Below are 19857 nucleotides of genomic sequence, written 5' to 3'. Positions count from 1 at the left end.
AGGTTATTTTCAGGCTTTTTTTCTGCTTGGGAATTTTCCCAGACTTTAGGATAGCTCTTCCCCCACCCTCCCCACCCCGTTTGCTCTCTCTGTCTGTGTTGAAAAATCTGTGCAATAATAGTTGCAGTGTAGTGTGATTTCTGTACCACATGCAGTGGCGATGGATGGGGGTTTTATGCTCGTTCAACATCCCCTTGGACCGTGTCAATACAGGGCTTGTGTCTGGGGCTGTGAGAGGCGGGAGGGCCCAGTGGGCTGGGCTCTGCGCGGTGGACACAGCGGAGGCTGTCCCAGCCCTGCCTGGCAGGGGCTCATGAATATGTGCAGATTGTCTTACTACAGGCAACACAAAACTTAATTTTCTGACTCACTTTCCCCTTCGATTTTTGCAGAAGCCAACAAGTGCATTATATTAACAGCTTAATAATGACATCATTATTTCCGTATAGAAGGACGCACTCTTGCATCCCAGCCAATTATACCAATTATAATTTTATGATTAGTGTAAAATGCGCTGCCTGTCTAGTGTCTTGTCTGGCATGTAATAAATACTCAATGAATATTTACTGAATGAAAAAATATCCAGAAGATTTTTTTTACATGGCCTGACCTTTTTATTATTATTATTATTATTATTATTATTATTATTATTATTATTATTTTATTTATTTATTTTTTGCCCTGACCTTTAAAGGCATCCTTTACCTTGGATCTGGACAGTCTTTCGGTATAGCTTTGGTTGGATTTGATTACAGGTTATCTCAGGAAAGTTGCTTATGTCATTGCAGAGCAAATGATTTAAGGGGGAAACAAGGCTGAGACTTAATGTACACTTAGGGTTTCATAAGGCAACTAATGTAGACATCTAGATGGCCTTTGACATTTTCAAAATTAGGGTACGCTTAAGGTTTCATAAGGCAACTAATGTAGACATCTAGATGGTTTTTGACATTTTCAAAATTAGGGTACCATGGAAACTCCACTTTGTACTTATGCTCTCAATACTATTTTATGATTATGATCTACACTTTTTTTTTTTTTTTTGCCCCTGGTCAGATTTTATTATCTGGTTGAAGAATATTGCAAGAGTTGTATGGCATTGTGCGGATGCAAAAGACTCATTAAGATAAATGATAAAGGTCAAATCAGAATTAGTTGAGCTTGAGAGTGAATGTAAGAAAGGGTAACATTTTAGGATTGTTGTCAGAAAAGGTGTCATCAGTCCAGCTCATCATTGTCATTTTAACTGCTCTGTGGGGTAGTTTTTGCCAGGCTCTAGAAGCAACCCGTGCAGATAGAGAAGCCCACCCGGTCGTCTTCTCTACCTTTGTGTCAGGTACCAGATGTCTTTTTTCGTGTGCTGTTCAAGAAGAGGATAGGAGTTGAATTTTAAAATATGCCTGGAACTACTTGGTGTGGACTAAATATAGTTAGATTAGGTTCGGCTACAACCGAGAGAACGAACAGCTTCAAAGAGAAGCTGTCCTCTCACATCCACGTGGTGGTCCTGGGCTGGCGTGATGCTCCAGTGTCGTGGGCTTGGGCCCCTCGGTCTTGTGGCTTTGCCTTCTGTGGCTGGGGACAGTTGGTCTGGGCTTCCCCCCGGGGGCCCACTGGAAATGCAGAGTCTCAGAACCTCCCCGCCCCCACAAGACCTCCTGACCTAGAATCTGCGTTTTAGCTAGGTCCCCAGGGGATTCCTGTGGGTAGTTAAGTTTGAGAAGTGCTGAGCTGGATACCTGGTGCCCAAGTCTGAGTCTCATCCGGATCACCTGGGGCACTTACTTAAGTGTTCTTGGGGACCCTGTGCCAAGAGATTCTAGGTCAGTGGTTTAGGGAATTATTTCCTTTTCATTCTTCCGTGGCCCCAGGTGTTTGGGAACCTCTGCTGTAAGACCGCAGCCCCTGATACACATTCTTAGAGGTTTGTGAAGTCAGTGTCCTGTTCTTGCCTTGGGCGATGGCCTTTGCTGTGCGCCTTGATACTTTTTAGAAATCATCTCTTTTATTTTGGAACAGTGTTGGATTTACAGAAAAGATTGCGAAGATCATATGGAGAGTTTCCATATACCCTTCCCTCAGTTTTCCCTAACGTTAACATCTGAATATAATCCGGTACATTTCTTAAAACTAAGAAATTAACCATGACACATGACTGGTTACTAAACTTCAAACTTTACTTGGATGTCAGCAGTTTTTCCACTAATGTCCTTTTTCTGCTCCAGGATCTAATCCAGGAACGCCAACTGTATTGTAACATAGTCGTCATGGTTCCTCGGTCTCCTTCAGCCTTTGCTGGTTTCTCAGTCTTTTCTTGTTATTTCATGGCCTGATGGTTTTGAGGAGTAACTTTAATTTCAGGACAGTTTCAAACAGAGAAATGGTGAGAATAGTACAAAGAACTTCTGGCTACCTTTTATCCAGATTCTTTAATTATTAATATTTTGCTTCACAGGCTTCCTCCGTTTTTCTCTCCTTTTAATATATATCCTTTTTCTGAGCCATCCGAGGGTGATTTAGGGGCATCGCCCCCCTTTATACCTAAATACTCAGTGCATCTTTCCTAAGAACAGACTCATTCTCTTACATAACCATAGTCTCTTTATAAAAGCCAGGAAATTGAACATTAGTTCAAAACTATCATCTAATTCAAAGTCCATAGGCCATAGTCAAGATTTGTCAGTTGTCCCAATAAGGTCCTTTATAGGTGTTTCTCCCTACAGTCTGAAATCCCTCCAGGACCATGTATTACTACATTTATTGTCCTGTCCCTTTGGGTCTCCATTGATCTGGTAGTTTCCTTAGACTTTATCTTTTGTGACCTTGACGATTTTGTGGAGCACAGGACAGCTTTGTGGAATGCCCTTCTGTTTGAGTTTCTGTGATGTCTTTCCCCCAGGTTTTGCATTTTGGGGTGAAATGCCAGAGACATGTCGTCGTGTCCTTCTTGGGACATTGTATCAGAAGGCACATGATGTTTCCTTGTGTTATTCTTGGTTCTACAAACGCAGATATTGAGGTTCGTGGAAGGGATTTGCCAGTTAACGAAGCAGGACACAAAGCCAGGCCTTATTTATACTCCAGACTGAATTTTTAAACAGTTGGCTAAATTGTGGGCATCGCGTTATGGAGACCTACCCAAAGAGTTAGAATCCCTGGTCTTGGTCACCCCACGGGTGCTGAAGTTGGAGCAAGAAACTAATGGCAGTCCTGGTGTCAGGTGTTTTTTTATCTTGATGGTGTCAGGTGTTGTTTCTTGAGTCTGACGTTGGCACAAGGATTGGAGGTGTATTTGCACATGCAGTGAAGACTTGAGGAATGATCGTGACTTGGGTTTTCTTCTAATTTCTGCCTTCTTCAGTGAGGGTCACAAACCCTGCCTCTGCCTCTCTCCTAGGGCGTGTTACTTTGTTCAGAAGGCTCTTTGCTCCTTTTTAGCCTGAGTGGCTACTATGCCACTAAAAGGTTATTTCTGGAAGTTGGGCTGGGCATTGCTGTCTTATGGTCTTCTAAAACCTTGAGTATCCTTCCACTTGTGTTGTCACTCTCTGTTAACTGAAACCAGTGGTCTGACTCAACCTGGAGTGTGCCCAAGAATCACCTAGGGAGCTGACGAAAAATGCATAGTCCCAGCCCAGCTGCAGAGACATGGATGCCTTTGGCCAGGGATCGGGCCCCTCGTCCACTGTGTGATGAGCACTAAGTGAGTTTGATGCGGGGGCTCCCACACCTCATGGTCCAGGAGCTCATGAGAAAGAGTCATGCATGAGTCTGTAGATGGTTTCACCTTGGAGTGCTGCTTCTCTAGTGCCCAGAGAACCATCCGTCCTTGATCAGTGGGTCAAGGGTTAATTATGACTAACTGGAAGAGGAAGCTTCCTGACCAGGGGGATCATGTCTGCCCAGCCTTGCTCTAACAATGCCCCTGTGGTTCAGGGGGATGTCTGCACGGAGAAGACTGCTTTGTCTTCTTTCTAAACTGTGAGGAGCCATTTCTGTGTTTGCACTCTGCCAGGAGGAGCCGCTAAGGGCTTTTTTACAGGTGGAGCCTGTGGTACCAACCTGGTGACTGTCAGCAGGTGTTGGCTCTCACTCGCGGCTTCTTTGCTCTTTTTTTGTATATTTTTTAATTGGAGTTCAATTTGCCAACATCTAGCCTAACACCCAGTGCTCATCCCGTCAAGTGCCCCTTCAGTGCCCGTCACCCAGTCACCCTAAACCCCCGCCCACCTCCCTTTCCACCACCCCTTGTTTGTTTCCCAGAGTTAGGGAACGTGACAGACGTTCTCTCACCCTCTCTGATATTTCCCACTCATGTTCTCTCCTTTCCCCTTTAATCTCTTTCACTATATTTTATATTCCCCAAATGAATGAGACCATGTAATGTTGGTCCTTCTCCAATTGACTTCCTTCCCTCAGCATAATACCCCCAGTTCCATCCACGTCGAAGCAGATGGTGGGTATTGGTCGTTTCTAATGGCTGAGGAACATTCCACTGTATACAGAGGCCACAGCTTCTTCATCCAGTGCTCTGCATCCCTTGCCATCAGGCAAATACCAATCGGAACCACAATGAGATACCACCTCACACCAGGGAGAATGGGGAAAATTAACAAGATGGGAAAGAGCCAGTGCTGGGACGATGTGGACGGGGAAGGCTCTTGCCCTGTGGGTGGGAACGTGAGCTGGTGTAGCCGCTCGCTCGTGCTTCTGCTGTGGCCTGTGCGGTGGGTGGCTGAGTGCTCACCCTCCGAGAGGCGCTTGGGGCAGCCGTGGGGGGCACACGGAGCCCGAGGGGCTGCTGCCCACCCGTGCTTCCCTCCTGCGGCTGAGCAGCCTCACTCCTCTGCCCAGAACCTGGAGCCCTCCCTGCTGGGGGTCGGCCCAGGGGTAGCGGGGCCTCGGCCTGGGGCGCTCACACCTGAGCCCCACTCCTCCAGCCTCAGTACCTTGGCTTTGTAAAGCTGACATCATCGGTTTCCACTTTCACAATTGTTGTGAAGATGAGGGGAGATGCGTGAAAACAATGAAGGACGTTGCCTGGCTCAGAGCGACAGCTCCATGAAGGCCGCCTGGTTGCCCTGATTGCTGCGAGTGTGAGCACAACTGCATGAGATGCGGCCCCCCGGGTGGCTCAGTCGGGGAGCGTCCACTCAGGGAGGGGTCCCTGCCTAGGGAGGAGCCTGCCTCTCCCTCTCTGCCCCCCCACCTCACTCATCTTCTCTCCCTCTCTTGCTCTCTTTCTAATAAATAAATAAAATCTTAAAAAAAAAAAAAGCGAAGAAAATGAGATGCACTGGTTTTCCTTTTTACCTGCTCTTCACCATGGACAGTTCCCTTGCATTCTCCTTTCTCCACCTAATGTTCCTTTTTTTTTTTTTTTTTTAAGATTTTATTTATTTATTCATGAGAGACACACACAGAGAGAAAGGGAGGCAGAGGGAGAAGCAGGCTCCATGCAGGGAGCCCGATGTGGGACTTGATCCCGGTTCTCCAGGATCACACCCTGGGCTGAAGGCGGCGCTAAACCGCTGAGCCACCGGGCTGCCCTCCACCTAATCTTCTTAATGTTTAGGAAGGACAACCGAAGAGTTAGGGTGGGAGGCACCATCTAGCAATAGGGGAGAACTCTATTTTTTTATATATAAATTTATTTTTTATTGGTGTTCAATTTGCCAACATATAGCATAACACCCAGTGCTCATCCCATCAAGTGCCCCCCTCAGTGCCTGTCACCTAGTCACCCCCATCCCCTGCCCACCTCCCTTTCTACCACCCCTAGGTTGTTTCCCAGAGTTAGGAGTCTCTCATGTTCTGTCTCCCTTTCTGATATTTCCGACTCATTTTTTCTCCTTTCCCCTTTATTCCCTTTCACTATTTTTTATATTCTAGGGGAGAGCTCTAACTGCACATGCAGCCAGTTTGCGCTATGGAACATTTACGGGCTCCCTAGCACTTCTCTGTGATCCCTTCTTCCAGCCCTTGCCCCCTCACCAGCATTCCTGGCAGTAGCCGTGATGCCTTTGTCCCCTCTCCTCCTCTGCTCCCCCACTGCTGGCAGAGGAGGGAAGGGTGGTCCTGCTTCTTTCCCAGGGTGCTTGGTCTGCCCCAACCTTCGTCTCTTTGGCGGTTCACCAATAAGCTTTTCTATTCCTACCTTGGGAGACCCTTCTCTTGACCTACGAATTCTCTTGCTGGTGTGTGCTTTATTTTTTTGTCTTTCCATTCCAAGTTTTTTTTTTTTTTTTAAGATTTATTTATTTATTTATGATAGACAAAGAGAGAGGCAGAGACACAGGAGGAGGGAGAAGCAGGCTCCATCCATGCCAGGAGCCCGACGTGGGACTCGATCCCGGGACTCCAGGATCGCACCCTGGGCCAAAGGCAGGCGCTAAACCGCTGAGCCACCCAGGGATCCCCTTAAGACTTTATTTATTCTTGAGAGACACAGACAGAAAGGCAGAGACATAGGCAGAGGGAGAAGCAGGCTCCCTGCGTGAAGCCTGATGTGGAACTCGATCCCAGGACCCCGGGATCATGCCCAGAGCCAAAGGCAGACGCTCAACCACTGAGCCACCCAGGTGCCCTTTTCAATTCCAAGTTGATTTACATGTTGTCAGTATATTTGTTGCATCAGTATCTACTTTCCTCTCCCTGGAGCTGCCCTCTGAGGGCAGCAGTGCCCTCTGCTTTGCTAAATCAAGTGGTCTTCACCCTGCCTTGGTTGGCCTCGCTCTCTTGGTTATACTCTGCAGAGCTACTTACTCATTCTTATCTACTTGAAACCCCGTCCTTCCCTTCATTAAGCTGCGGTTCTGAGATTCTCCCCCCTTGTCTGATTAGGCGTTGTTTCCTTCATGATGCCATGCCTTTCTCCTTTTTTTTAAAAATCTGTCCCAGCCTCAGTGCTTAGCCTTCTGGTCCATGTGCCCACTCCTGATACTCTTTGTCTAGGTTCTATGTTCTCTCTTGGCTTGAAGTGTAACTTCTATCTAAGTAATAACTGCTCATCAGGTGCACTGCTAGCAGGTCACCAGTTCTTCTCTGTTGGATACATTATTTCTCTCTCTAAACCTCCATGTACCTACAGAACACAAGCAGGTGGTTGGTGAAACTGCCCAGATGGAAATCTACAGAAAGACAGTCTCATAGGTGTTAACCAACCTTTGGAAGTTATTTCATGTAGAAGAGGGATGGATAAGATGTGTTGCTTATGGCTCCAAGTACAAACTCCATCCTTTCCATACAAGGACATAGAGCCCAATTCTACTCAGAAAAAAAAGTTATCATAGGCCATCTGGGCGGGCAAGGGGCCTGGATCATCTCTCTTATCTGTACACCAAACACCTGGGAAGACATAACACCTGTTATGCCTCAGGTTCAGGTCCAGGAAGGACGATGGGGAGAGATGCATGATTTTCAGCTTTTTAGCTGAATCCTTCTCAAATGCTTTTGGGGTGAGGGGTATGCAATGTGCTTCCGGGTTCTCCACGTTCAGGTCTGTAACAGCACAGCTTGTATTGACCTGTGTCATTTTGTGATGCTTTTGGGAAAGATTTTGTTTGAAGAGAGTATACCACAATTGAAAAATAAATAAGTCATAGACACAATTCTTGAATAATCCTGAAACTTGGGTCAGATTTTTTAACTTGACTTCCTGTCCCTCCTTCATGTCCCTATGATTTCCCTTCATGTTATCCAGGGTTCAAGGCATCTACAGGTACTGTGTGCGATTTTCAGGTACCATCTTGCCTATAGAAGCTGCCCCTTTAAAAGTGTGTCCCTGCAAAAAAAAAAAAAAAAAAAAAAAGTGTGTCCCTGCACATTTATGTACTTGTTCATCTCTTGCAGTTTCAGCTCTTCATTCCTATACATCTGGCTTTGCTAAGCACTGCCCAGAGCCTCCATCATACTCGAACCTTTGTGTAGGTGTTGTCATGCAGTTGTTTCTCCATCCTTCTAATTTCTCCTTTGCCGGTAGCTTTTATTCAGTTAGTTCAGTCTGCGCGGAGTGTTACTTACATTTTTTTTTTAACATACCCGTGACTTTTGGAGTAGATTACATGCTTCTGGTGGTCAGTCTGGGCTTTACATACATTTGTGTGTTATGATCCCTTACATTGACTTTTCTTTCTATGTGCAACTACTTTAGGTTTGAAGTATGAACAGGATGGATGAGAGTAAAACATTGATAGTCTTCAATCTTCAAGCAGAAAAATTGTAGTAGCACCCCTTACCCCTATATGGTTGGGGATTTTATTTCCCTAAAGGAAACATAGATGATGTGTTTTTAGGCAAGCATGTACAGAATGACTGCTTGCATTTTTCCCTCAGCTATCCTATTTATATAGTATATTTAAGATAAAATCTAATATGTATAAATTTTATTTACCCAAGACCTTTTGAAAGCTCATTAATTGCAGAAAGCACATTTAAATTTTTGTGCTTGATGTTGGACCTTTTGCTCATTCTGTACATAAGAATGATGGTAGCAGTAGTGATGCTAGCATGCATGGATCATGAGATCAGCACATACGATGTGCCAGGCAGTATGTTAAATGCCTTGATGGAGTATTTCATGTCCTTACTACAGCCCAACAAGGCAGACTGTAGACTCCCTATTTTGTAATTGTTCACAAGTTCATTAATCTGCCTCAGGTCACACAGCTAGGAAGCTACTGATTTGAATCCAGCACTGCATGACACTAAAACCGAGGCAATTTCTACTAAACCATAAATCTGTTTGGTAGCTCGTTTTTTAAAAATTTCATTTCAGCTTTCTCGAGGTATAATCAACATATATAATTATAAGATATTTAGAGTGTACATCACGGTGATTTGATGTACAAATATACTGTGAAAGGATTCTCCCCCACCGAGTTAATTAACACATCCATCATTTCACATATTTATCTTTTGCGTGTTTGTGTGAGAACATTCAAGTTCTACTCTCTTAGCAAATTTCAATTATACAATACAGTGTTATCAACTATAATCACCACGTTTTACATTAGGCCTTATTCATCTTACAGGTGATGGTTTGTATCCCTTTACCAACGTCTCCCTATTTCCAATACCCCCCGCTCCTGCCCAGCCACTTTTCTATTCTGTTTCTATAGGTTTGATTTTTTTTAAAAAAATTCCACACATAAGCGATATTTTGTAGTATTTGTCTTTCTTTGTCTGACATCTTTCACTTATCTGGTGGTTCTTTTTCCAGGTCTTCATCTCTTTTGCTCCCACCCCAATGCCAACCCCCCCCCCCCCATTAACACCAGCCTGATCTGAGCAGATACATACATGATTGCCACTTGGCTTGCTCCATCCACTTATGATGGGATTTCCGGGGACCCATTGTGTTCTGAGAGCAAAGGTGGTATTTTTTTAAAAATTAAGGAAAATGTGGCAAGTGGCCTGGCTTACTGCAGAAGGAGCCCACCTGAAAAGAGACATCCTTTTGAGGCTGGCAGTTTGGCTTGGTGCTTACAAGCATGGACTGTGGGTAGACTGATAGGGACTCAAAATCTGGGCTGTCACTTAAGAGCTGTGTGACTGGGGACAAGTGTCCTGCTTTGTAAGGAAGAATTGGCAATATTCATACATCCTTCCTGGCATTGTGGGGATTCAGTGAGATAATCACTCAAAGCTCTGCTTACTAATGGTAACCGTTAGGAGCCAATTATGAATTTTTGAGAGTGGTACATAGAAGAGAACAAGCTTTTTGTGTTCCAGGCAAAATTGGAACCAATAATACAAATGTCCCCTTCAGTGCATTAAGCCAATTCTGTAGCCTGAAAACCCATAATTCCTGTGGCATTTAAATATTGATAGCCTGGCGAACTAAAATGACAGCTGAGCTCTAAAGAGAAAGTTTTGAATTCGAAACTTTAAGATCTCATAGCACACAGAATGCACAATAGGAATGTACTGAATACCACTGGATCGTACATTTAAAAACGGTTAAGAATGGAGATTTTATGTTATGTGTAGTTTACCACAATAAACAATTTAAAAATCCCATAGAATCAGGAAAATGAGACTGAATTTCTGGAATGGGAGGTTCCAATCTTGCATGGCAAAAATTAAAAGTCACGTGATTTTCCTGGACTGTTCTTTCCCCAGTGGTTGGATTATATCAGAATTTCTCAGCCTCAGCACCACTGATGTTTTGGACTGGATTATTCTTAGTTGTGAGGGCCGTCCTGTGCATTGTCGGAGTTAAGCAGTATCTTGGCCTTCCCACTAGGTACCAGTGGTATTCTCTCACCCACTCGTAGCAACCAAAAATGCATCTAGGTGTTGCCAAATATCCCCTGGGCAATAGGCAAATTTCTCTCTTTCGAGGGGCTTAAATCAGTGGTTCCCAAGCTTGGTTCTTTCTTGGAATTGTGTATGAAACATACTGAACAGACAGTGGATTACTTGTAGGTACAGTTAGGGGCCTAGAGATTTCCCATGTTTATCCAGCTCCATGGCACTGCTAATGCCCTGGGACCCAGATTCGGAAATCACCGTTGTGAGACCCTTTACATCTAACTGTCTGTGCTGGTGACCCCTCTGCTTCCCACGGTAACCCTCAGCAAGTGCCTTATACCTTCATCAGGAACTACTAATTCTTCTCGTCTCCTTGCTTTCAGAGGGTACAAATGTAGCACCGGTAAGATCTCCTTTTGTTCCATGCAACAAAGACGCAACAAAGCCCATGTGATGCTACACTAGTGCTTTTTGTGGTGTCATGATAAGGTAAAATGACACTGTGACAGGAATAGTCCTTCCTCATCTGATTTTTGCACCTGTTGGATTTGGTGTTATAGCAGTTATTTCTTAAACTTCCTTTAAAAGAAGTGACCGGGCTACTTCCCTTTCTGGCTTTAGCTCTCTTTCCCTGTGTGATGGAGTATATCTAACCTCATAAAACAGAGTTTGACATGCTTTGGAGGAGAAAGACAGCAAACATATTTCTCCTCTCAACCAAGAGCTCAGTTTAATTGAGCAGAATGAACTCTAGCATTCCGCTTTTCCTTCTGAAAATGAACTGCAGATTTTAGTTCCCTTTCTCCGTGGATTTCAGCAGGGAGGTCTTTCTGCAAAGGGGGGGAGGTGGCCATGGTGAGTCCTTGCTCCCACCATGCATTCTAAATGTATTCTTACATTTTGTTAGCTGACTTTATGAAGATTTATTTTTGTCCTTCATTCAAAGCCATCGATAGCCAAAAGACAACCAAATGGCTTTGAGATGAGATATATCCATTTTCAAAATGATTGTGGGGGTGCCTGGGTAGCTCAGTCCATTAAGCATCTGACTCTTAGTTTTGCTTAGCTTATGATCTTAGAGTCATGAGATCGAGCCCCGCTTTCGGCCCCCACACTGACATGGAACCTACTTGAGGTTCTCTCTCTCTCTTGCTCCCCCCACCTCTAAAACAGACAAACAAACAAACAAACAACAAAAAACTCAAAATGATTGTGGATGGGTCATTACTCTTGGGACAAGTTTATGGTGATCTGTTTGAATTTTTCAGCCTCATCACCATAGGATGCTGGTCATTTCTGGCTTATTTCTTTCTTGACCTCCTGACCCATATAAACAACTACCTATTAGCTCATTTTCCTTACCCATCTATATGTCCCTTGCTCCACAAACTCAGCATCTTCAAAACTGTCTTTATTGCTCCTTTTCCTCCACAACCCGTGCAGTTTTGCTTCAGAATCTTCATGTTTCCTCCTCCTAGTGATAGAGGCCAACATACACCCAGTTTGCTGAAGCTGAAACTGTGTCCTCCTAGGCTCTACTGTCTCCCTCAGCATTTCTATCCAATCCATTACCCCAGAGAATTTGCCTGTCACTGGCCCCTCTTTATTGCATCTACTGCTGCTGCTCTGTTCTCTTTGGGCAATGTAGAAGCGCAACCAACAAGGGAGGACTTCAGTGTAAGTGTGGTGGATATCCCCCAAAGGCAGAACTTTAAGAGAGAGAGAATAGTATTCACTCAAGCAGGAGATTATGAGCACCAAGTAGGCAGATACAAATTGAGGAATATATGGATATGAGAAAGAGCCAGTTAGAAACCTTAGAAATAGAAAATGTACATTTGGTAGGTGAAATCTAAAAAAAAAAATACAAAAGAGAAATAAAAACAATATAATACATCGACAAAGTTACCCTAGAGTAGATTTGGCTAAAGGAAGAATTGATAACTTGGAGGATGAAATTGAGGAATTCATCCAGAACATAGCCCAAAAGATGAAAGAATGAAATATACGAATGCTAAATTGTGTTTAAAAGTTACATTAAGAGGGGATCCCTGGGTGGCTCAGCAGTTTAGCGCCTGCCTTTGGCCCAGGGCGCAATCCTGGACTCCCGGGATTGAGTCCTGCGTCAGGCTCCCTGCATGGAGCCTGCTTCTCCCTCCTCCTGTGTCTCTGCCTCTCTCTCTCTCTCTCTCTCTCTCTCTCTCTATGTCTATCATAAATAAATCTTTAAAAAAAGAAAAAAGAAAAAAAGTTACATTAAGAGATTTTGTCCTATGTCTAACTGGCAGTCCTCCTAATAAAGAATGGAATGAATTATGGAGAGGCAATATTTGAGATCTTGGCTATTATCTTACCTCTCTGAAATTGAAGAGAAACCCCACAGTGGGAGGGAACAGGGGCTCTGGCTTTTGTTGGTTGGATGAGTAAAGGCTCTGCTGTGAGGAGCTGAGTGGACTTAGTACTTTGTCCAAGAGCCAAAGGCAAAAGGAAGGTTTATAAGCAGGGGGTCGACATGGTATGATTTGTACTTTTAGAAGATTTCTCTGCTGAAATCTACTAGAAAGCAGCCTAAAATCTGCAATTCATCTTCAGCAGGAAAAGCAGAATTCTAAAGTTCATTTTTGCTCAATTAAACTGAATTCTCAGTTGAGAGGAGAAATCTGTTTGCTGTCTTTCTCTTTATGTTTTGCAAGAAATAAAATGAAATAAGAGAGATTAATTTGACAGTCCTCGCAATAGTCCAGGCAAGAAGTGATATGCTGTGACTTAGGATAGTGATGGGAGACAGAAAGAAGTGAAACATATGTCTCATCCAGATGTAGAAGAAGATTACATTGAGGGCAAGGGAGAGAGAAATGTGGAAGATTATTTCAAGATTTCTTGTAGGAATAGCTGGGCAAATGGTGATGACAGCCATCATGATAGAAAACACTACTGAAGGGATATTTAAGTGGACTCACAGTCCAGAACCTTATAAATGGGTTAAGGAGAATAAGGCAAGTATCTATATGGCTGCACCTCCTTTCAGATTCTCTCTGGGTTTCAGTACACTAGCCAATTTGTCCACCCAACTGGTCTCTTGGCCTCCAGTGCATTCACCTATCATTAGAAAATGCACATTTGATTATGTCACTTTCCTGCTTAAAAACTCATGATGGGTCCTAATCATCAAGAGTTGTTTATAGGACTTTGACATCTTTTGCCTCTGGCTTGCCTCTTTATTCCCTCTCTCTTACTCATGCATGATGTTGTCAGCTCCTCTGTATGCCACATGGTATTTAGCTATGCCTTTGCATTTACTATACCTTCAACCAAAAGTGCCCCGAGCATCTATTTTTAATTGCTTCTCTGTACCTGTGGGCAGGATAAAGAAGAAGGTTTAGAGATTCACCTGTGAGATTGACTTGGTAGGGCTGATGAACAAGTAAAAGGAAGGGCATGGAAGCTGTAACCTTGATTGCAAGCGTATTTTCTAGCAAGTAGAAGAAGGCGAGTAAAAGTTGAAAATCGAGAAAGAGAGTTTTGGGGTAAGGTTTGAGTTTGAGCTAAAATAGCCTGAGACAGAAGGCGACTCCAGCGAAGTGAAGTCTGGAGGTGTGGATTTGAGCATAAGGTGAGAAGGGAACCTGAGCACAGAGGCTTCTTCCATTGGACCTCAAAAGCCTCAGTGTTGGGGCTCAGCTGGTTGGACATCCAAGTCTTGGTTTTGGCTCAGGTCCTGATCTCATGGGTCATGAGATGAAGCCCTGCATTTGGCTCTGTGCTCAGTGGAGAGTCTGCTTGCGACTTTCTTCCTCTGTTTCGCTCCCCAATTGCACACACACATGAGCTTTTCTCCCTTTCTCAAATATATATATATGTATTTTTTTTAAAGCTCAGTGTTGGGGTGCCTGGGGGCTCGGTCAGTTAATCATCTATCTTCAGCTGGGGTCATGTTCTCAGGATTAGCCAACATCAGGCTCGCTGCACAGTGGGGAGTCTGCTTCTCCTTCACCCTCTGCTCCTCACCCCTGCTCATGCTCTCTCTGTCAAATAAATAAATAAAATCTTCAAAATAAATAAAATAAATAAATAAAATCTTCAAAAAATATACATATATACATATATAGATAGATAAAATTTACAAAGCAGATAGGCTCGGTAAGATAAACAGAAATGACTGTCAACCCCAGTGGACAGGGTATTATCAGACCAGTGAGCAGATACCAGAAAGCCAGATAAAGCTCTGAAGGCAAAGTAAGGTTCAGGTCCAATTTAAACACAGGATAACGAAGGTTTATCAACTGCAGAGAAACTGAGACTGGATAGCAGACAGCAGTCAAAAGCACACTGAGAGGAACTGGTGGTAAGGGCAGTTTTAAGAAGTGAGTTTACTTTTGAGTCATGTTATCCACCACCCCCCGCCCCGGCTTTTTCTTCCTGACTCTCCGCTGTGTCCTGAGTTTACTCCTTTGGGAGCAGGTGCACTAATGCCGATTCATCCTCCTTTCTTAAAAGGTAATGGATGTGCTAAGACAGCTGCCAGCAAGCAGTGGAAGGACCTGGGCTTCAATTCTCAAATATAGGTGCCAGGAATGGGACAGTGACAATCTAAGGCTAAACCACAGCCATGAGCTGAAGGCAGACTGAGCCACCCAGGGGCCCCTGCCTTTTAAATTTTAAACCATGCACACAGGTACTGTTGACCTTCCACCTATGAACTTGACACAAATAAGGATTTCATGTGAAGGTAGGCAGACCATAAGGCCTGAATTGGTTTGCAGTGTGAATCCCTCATTTCACATTGCTTCCAAGTGTGTGGTGGAGTAAAATGGCATGCCAGCCAGGGCAGGGTCGTGTGGGTGTACCTCTTGGAGATGACTGACATTAAAGAAAGTGGAGAGGGATATAAGGATTCTGAAATTGATTGTTGGGATCCCTGGGTGGCTCAGCAGTTTAGCACCACCTTTAGCCCAGGGTGTGATCCTGGAGACCCGGGATGGAGTCCCACGTCGGGCTCCCTGCATGGACCCTGCTTCTCCCTCTGCCTGTGTCTCTGCCTCTCTCTTTGTGTCTCTCATGAATAAATAAATAAAATCTTTAAAAAAAAGAAATCAATTGTCGTTGCTGCCTGCAATATTGAAATCTGGGGGAAAAATTCGTTTCTTGTATCTCTAGCGACATTCATATTAGGACAATATAAAATAATCGAGGACGATGAAGGAGAATCGCAAAAGATAATTGATAATCATTAGTGCTTTATTTTTGCATTGTTCATTTTTATGTTTTTGTCACTTTCTAAAATAGCAGTTTCCCTTAAAATTGAAGAAAAACACAATTTCTGCTGAGGAGAAAAGTGCATCAGACTACCGAGAGAGGTTTTTTCACTTGTCTTTAACCCGCTAACACACGAGAGTGCTAATTATTTATGTCTTTGCTCATCTATGCAGTCCAGTGATTTTTATGACACAAAGATTGTACTTGATCTTGCTGAAATGTAATATTTAATTAGTTTCATGGAGCTTGAAACAAGTCATTATAAGGAAACCATTTTTGAAACGAATCATTTGTCAAGAAAAAGGTGGCATAGGCTGTCATCTTTCAATTTTTAAAATTAATGTGATACACATGGTTTTACTACTTTGGAGATGTCATTGGGAGTCCCTTTGTCACTTCTGACAATTACTGCAGTCTTGTGTCAGTGCTGCACATTGGAACTGTTGTCAAAACACTTGCTTTCCAAGAACCAGCTAAATTTGCCCCCAGAAAAGGGTGGTTTTGTCATTCTCCTTCAGATTCTTTAGGCTGCTATTAGGAAAACAGAGTAAGCACACACACCCCTTACAGCACATCAGATTCTTCTATGCTAAAGGTATATAGCTCCGAAGCACGGAGAGTAGTTATAGGGCTCACTGTGGGGGAAATATAGCTGTTCTAAGATGACTGGTGTCATTGACACAATGTCAGGAAGCACCTCCGGGAACTAGGCGGGTTCTCGTACATTAAAGTTTCTCCAAATCATATTGTAGGCTAAGTCGTAGTTAACATGCGTATCCCTTCTCAGGGGTGTCCTGACGTGTGGAAGCTGGGTTTCTTTTCTTTCTGGGCCAACATTACTCATAACTGCTGTGCAGAATGTGTTCAATGAGTTTCCACTTATAAAAGCAAAGTGAAATCCCAAGTGCTATGCTGTATCGCCTCAAAGTGTCAGAATAAAGCATCTGTCACATTCTTTTAAAGCACTGGAGAAAGGCTTTTTAATAGTCCAGGACCACAAAGCTTTAAGTCTTTGTGGCCAATAAGTTTTGCAATTAAAGGACTGTCAGGCGACGGCCGTATGGACAGCCGATGGATGGTGGGGACCGAGGACTGCTTCTGCTTTGCTCTTGCTGTGTTCCATCTTTAGCTCCTGCCTGAGCTTTGGCGGCAGTCAGAAAGAGACCAGAAGAAAGGGAAAGAAGCTGAAAGTCTGAAAAAAGGAAGATAGGTTCTTAATCAAACCGTATGCATTAATTTCATGTGGTGCGGGGGTCCCGCAGCCACTTGCCTGAGAGTGACAGAGGTGTCTCGGAGGAGGTCTCTGCCTCCAAAGCAAGTATATTCAGGTTGGCAGGTGAAATGAAAATGAGCTGAAGAAGTGAAAGACAGGAGGAGATGAGAGCCAAAGGCAGCCATGGGGCCGGGGTCCCTCGAGGAGGAAAGAGGAACTGGGTATCCATCCGTGTATTTATTTAACCAACGTTTTGAGAAAGTGCCTGCAAAGTGTCCAAAGGGGATACGAGAATTGCAAGAGCCTGTTCACAGGTACATCGTGCAGAGCCGTGCTCTGTCCTAGGTGCTATCTCTGAGGATTTACACGTGTCATCTCAAGTCATCCTCACGACACTGCAGTGTGCGAGGGACAGTTTCTGTTTACAGAAGAGGAAGAGGAAGCCCTGAGGGAAGTCTTAAGACTAAGGTTACAAAACCCGGGGCTGTGGGAGTTGGGGTTCAAGCCCAGGAAGTAATTTTCTTTTCTAAAGGTTGTATTTATTTGTTTGAGAGAGAAGGGGAGAGAGAGAGAGAGAGAGAGAGAAAGAGAGAGAGAGAGAAAGAAACACAAGCACTGGGGAGAGAGAAGCAGGTTCCCCCACTGAGCAGGGAGCCTGATGCGGGGCTCCATCCCAGGACCCTCGGATCATGACCTGAGCCAAAGGCAGGTGCTTCACTGACTGAGCCACCCCGGCGCCCCCAGGAAGTAATTTCCTAAAGTTATTTGAAAGCTCGCAGTTGAGAGAAGATCTCGAAAATCGGGAGTAAATAAAAATTCAGCATTCTAAATGCTTTTCTGGTGTCTGTGAACTTAATGTCATCTCAGAAGCATTTCCCCCCCCTCTTGGGTCATTAAAACGTTTAAAATGAACGCACATTCAGTGAAGCCAGGCTTTCTTTTCTGGGGCATGTCTGTTTTAGGACAAGTGTGTGCCTGAGAAGTGAATGTCAGAGGCAAGAGCTGCAGCCACAATGCCCAGGTGCTCTCGTCGGCTGGGGGGCCGCCGGCCCATACCGGCTGGTGCGAAGGCAACAGCAGACCTAAGAGCCCCGAGGTGAGCATTCGGGCCCAGTGAGCCTCCAGGCCAGGTGCCTCGGCCAACGGATAGGAACAGGTGGTTAATATTTAATTGTGCTCCTCACAGGCATGTCAAGGAGGACACATGGATGTGGGGAACCTCAGGGCTGTCTCCAGGGAAGGAGCCTCAAGGCAGGCTGGACCCTGCCCCCCTCCTAAATAAATAAGCAGGGATTCCCAAGGATATTTCTTTGTGGGGTTCTCTGGTGCTTTAAAGGAACCATGTGGTTTGAGTGGGAGAATAAAATTTTTTAAGAGATAAAAGGGAGCCAAGAAGAAGATCTGGTTTAGTAAGGAAGAAGATGAAGTGTTAAGCTTGTAAGGGTGGCAGGATCCATGTGGATCCACACGAAGGGTTATTGGAAATGCTGGAGCAGACCTTAGAAGCGGAGTCAGGGTGGGACGCATGGATTCAGGAATTTATGATCCTGGCATTTCATTGAAGGCGAGGGAGAAACGATAAAAAGGAAAGCAAAGGACCTACACCCACTTTAAGGACTAGAGAGAAGCGAGTGTTGCCAGAGACAGATTAAAAATGAATTGCTAGAGGATTTGGCCATTCTCAAAAATCTAGGTGATTTATGAAAAGTACATAAACAGATCTTTTTGTACAGTAAATTTGCTATCAGGGCTTACCGTCTTTGGTAGATTAAATTAAATCGAATTCTCTTGGAGAAGAAGAGTTAAAATTAAAAAGGAGGAATAAATCTTAAAAAACAGAAAAAGCTACCCTTTGAATATAACTGTTGGCACATAGTACTTTGCCAATCAGATTCATATGGAAATGAATACTTTGTTTGACAAATAAAAGTATTTCTGCCAACATGAAGATTTTCCCAGAATAATATAAAGTGAAGAAATACTTTTGTATGCTGCAAGATGACTTCACTATTGCTAAGGGGAGGGGGAAGAGAGCGTGGTAGTCTCCAGCCATCCTGATCCCCCTGCATGTTGCAATCTGATAACTGGCTAACCCTCCAGGTTATCCTTAAAAACATTCTTGCTCTTCCCATCTTAGCTCACTGCTGAGTCCAAGAAAATAGTTTTGACCTTCAAAATAAAACGCTTAAGGAATTTAGTTATGATTAAAAAAAAATTAGGTAGGCTCTGCACCCAATGTGGGGCTCAAACGTAGAGCTTAAGAGTCACACGCTCTAGTGACCGAGCCAGCCAGGTGCCCCAGGTATGATTTTTTTAAGTCATGAAAACATACTCAGGTAGTTCAAATAATTTTGTCTCAATATTCCAAATTCAGGTTTATTCCAATGGAGTGTAGAATTTTATTTCTAGTTCCTTTAGGTTTCCTGGAATCACAAAGAGAAGAACCAGTTTTCAGCCTTTTAGACCAAATTTTCTTTTCTCCCGAGCCTTTGCTCTCAATGAGATGAAAGACAAATTGCTCATCGGGTCTACTGCAAGCTATCAAGGTGTCACCCTACTCCCGAGTCTTAGCGATCTGGGCAGATAGGCAGAAACATCTTTTGTCGCCTTGAGCAAATGTTAACTAAAACATAGGCCAGCGTTCCAAGCCAGTGTTTGGCTTGGAATTTAAGTCACGCCAAGAGCTCAATGTCAGAGTAGGGCTGTATGTAGGCAGTGGGAAAAGCGGTGACACCAGACTAGACATTTCTGCTTGGGGTATCTTGTTCAGTCCTGTTTATGATAGTGCCGCTCACCTGTGTGACCTTGCTAACGGATGGTGACAATCATTTGGCTGGTATCTGTTTTATCACCTGTTGAATCACACTCGTCATCTAGCCTGCTCAGTGCTCTTCGGAGCCGTGAATCACATAACCCCTTCCCAAACTGTCTGTGCAGCCTACATGTGTCTCACAACTTAGAGCCAGCAGCTGCTTAGAGCCACCCAGCGTAGTTTACATGAGAGGAAGGGGGATGTGCGCTAATGAATCCAAGCTGTTCTTCAGAACAGTTTGCTTTATAGTCAACCTTTTTTCTTTCTTTCTTTTCTTTTCTTTTTTCTTTTTTTTTTTTTTTTTGGTTTGTTTATTTTTTAA

At 44.0% G+C, this 19857-nt stretch overlaps 1 protein-coding gene across 3 annotated transcripts in view; it reads left to right on the top strand.

The window, feature by feature from the left end:
* ELMO1 (engulfment and cell motility 1) overlaps positions 1-19857 on the top strand; it is a 523086-nt gene that overhangs the window by 97773 nt on the left and 405456 nt on the right. The gene's annotated exons all lie outside the window — the stretch shown is intronic.

Source organism: Vulpes lagopus, chromosome 13 (genome assembly GCF_018345385.1).
Source record: "Vulpes lagopus strain Blue_001 chromosome 13, ASM1834538v1, whole genome shotgun sequence".
Classification (NCBI taxonomy): Eukaryota; Metazoa; Chordata; class Mammalia; order Carnivora; family Canidae; genus Vulpes; species Vulpes lagopus.
This window is presented reverse-complemented; position numbering and strand designations above follow the sequence as displayed.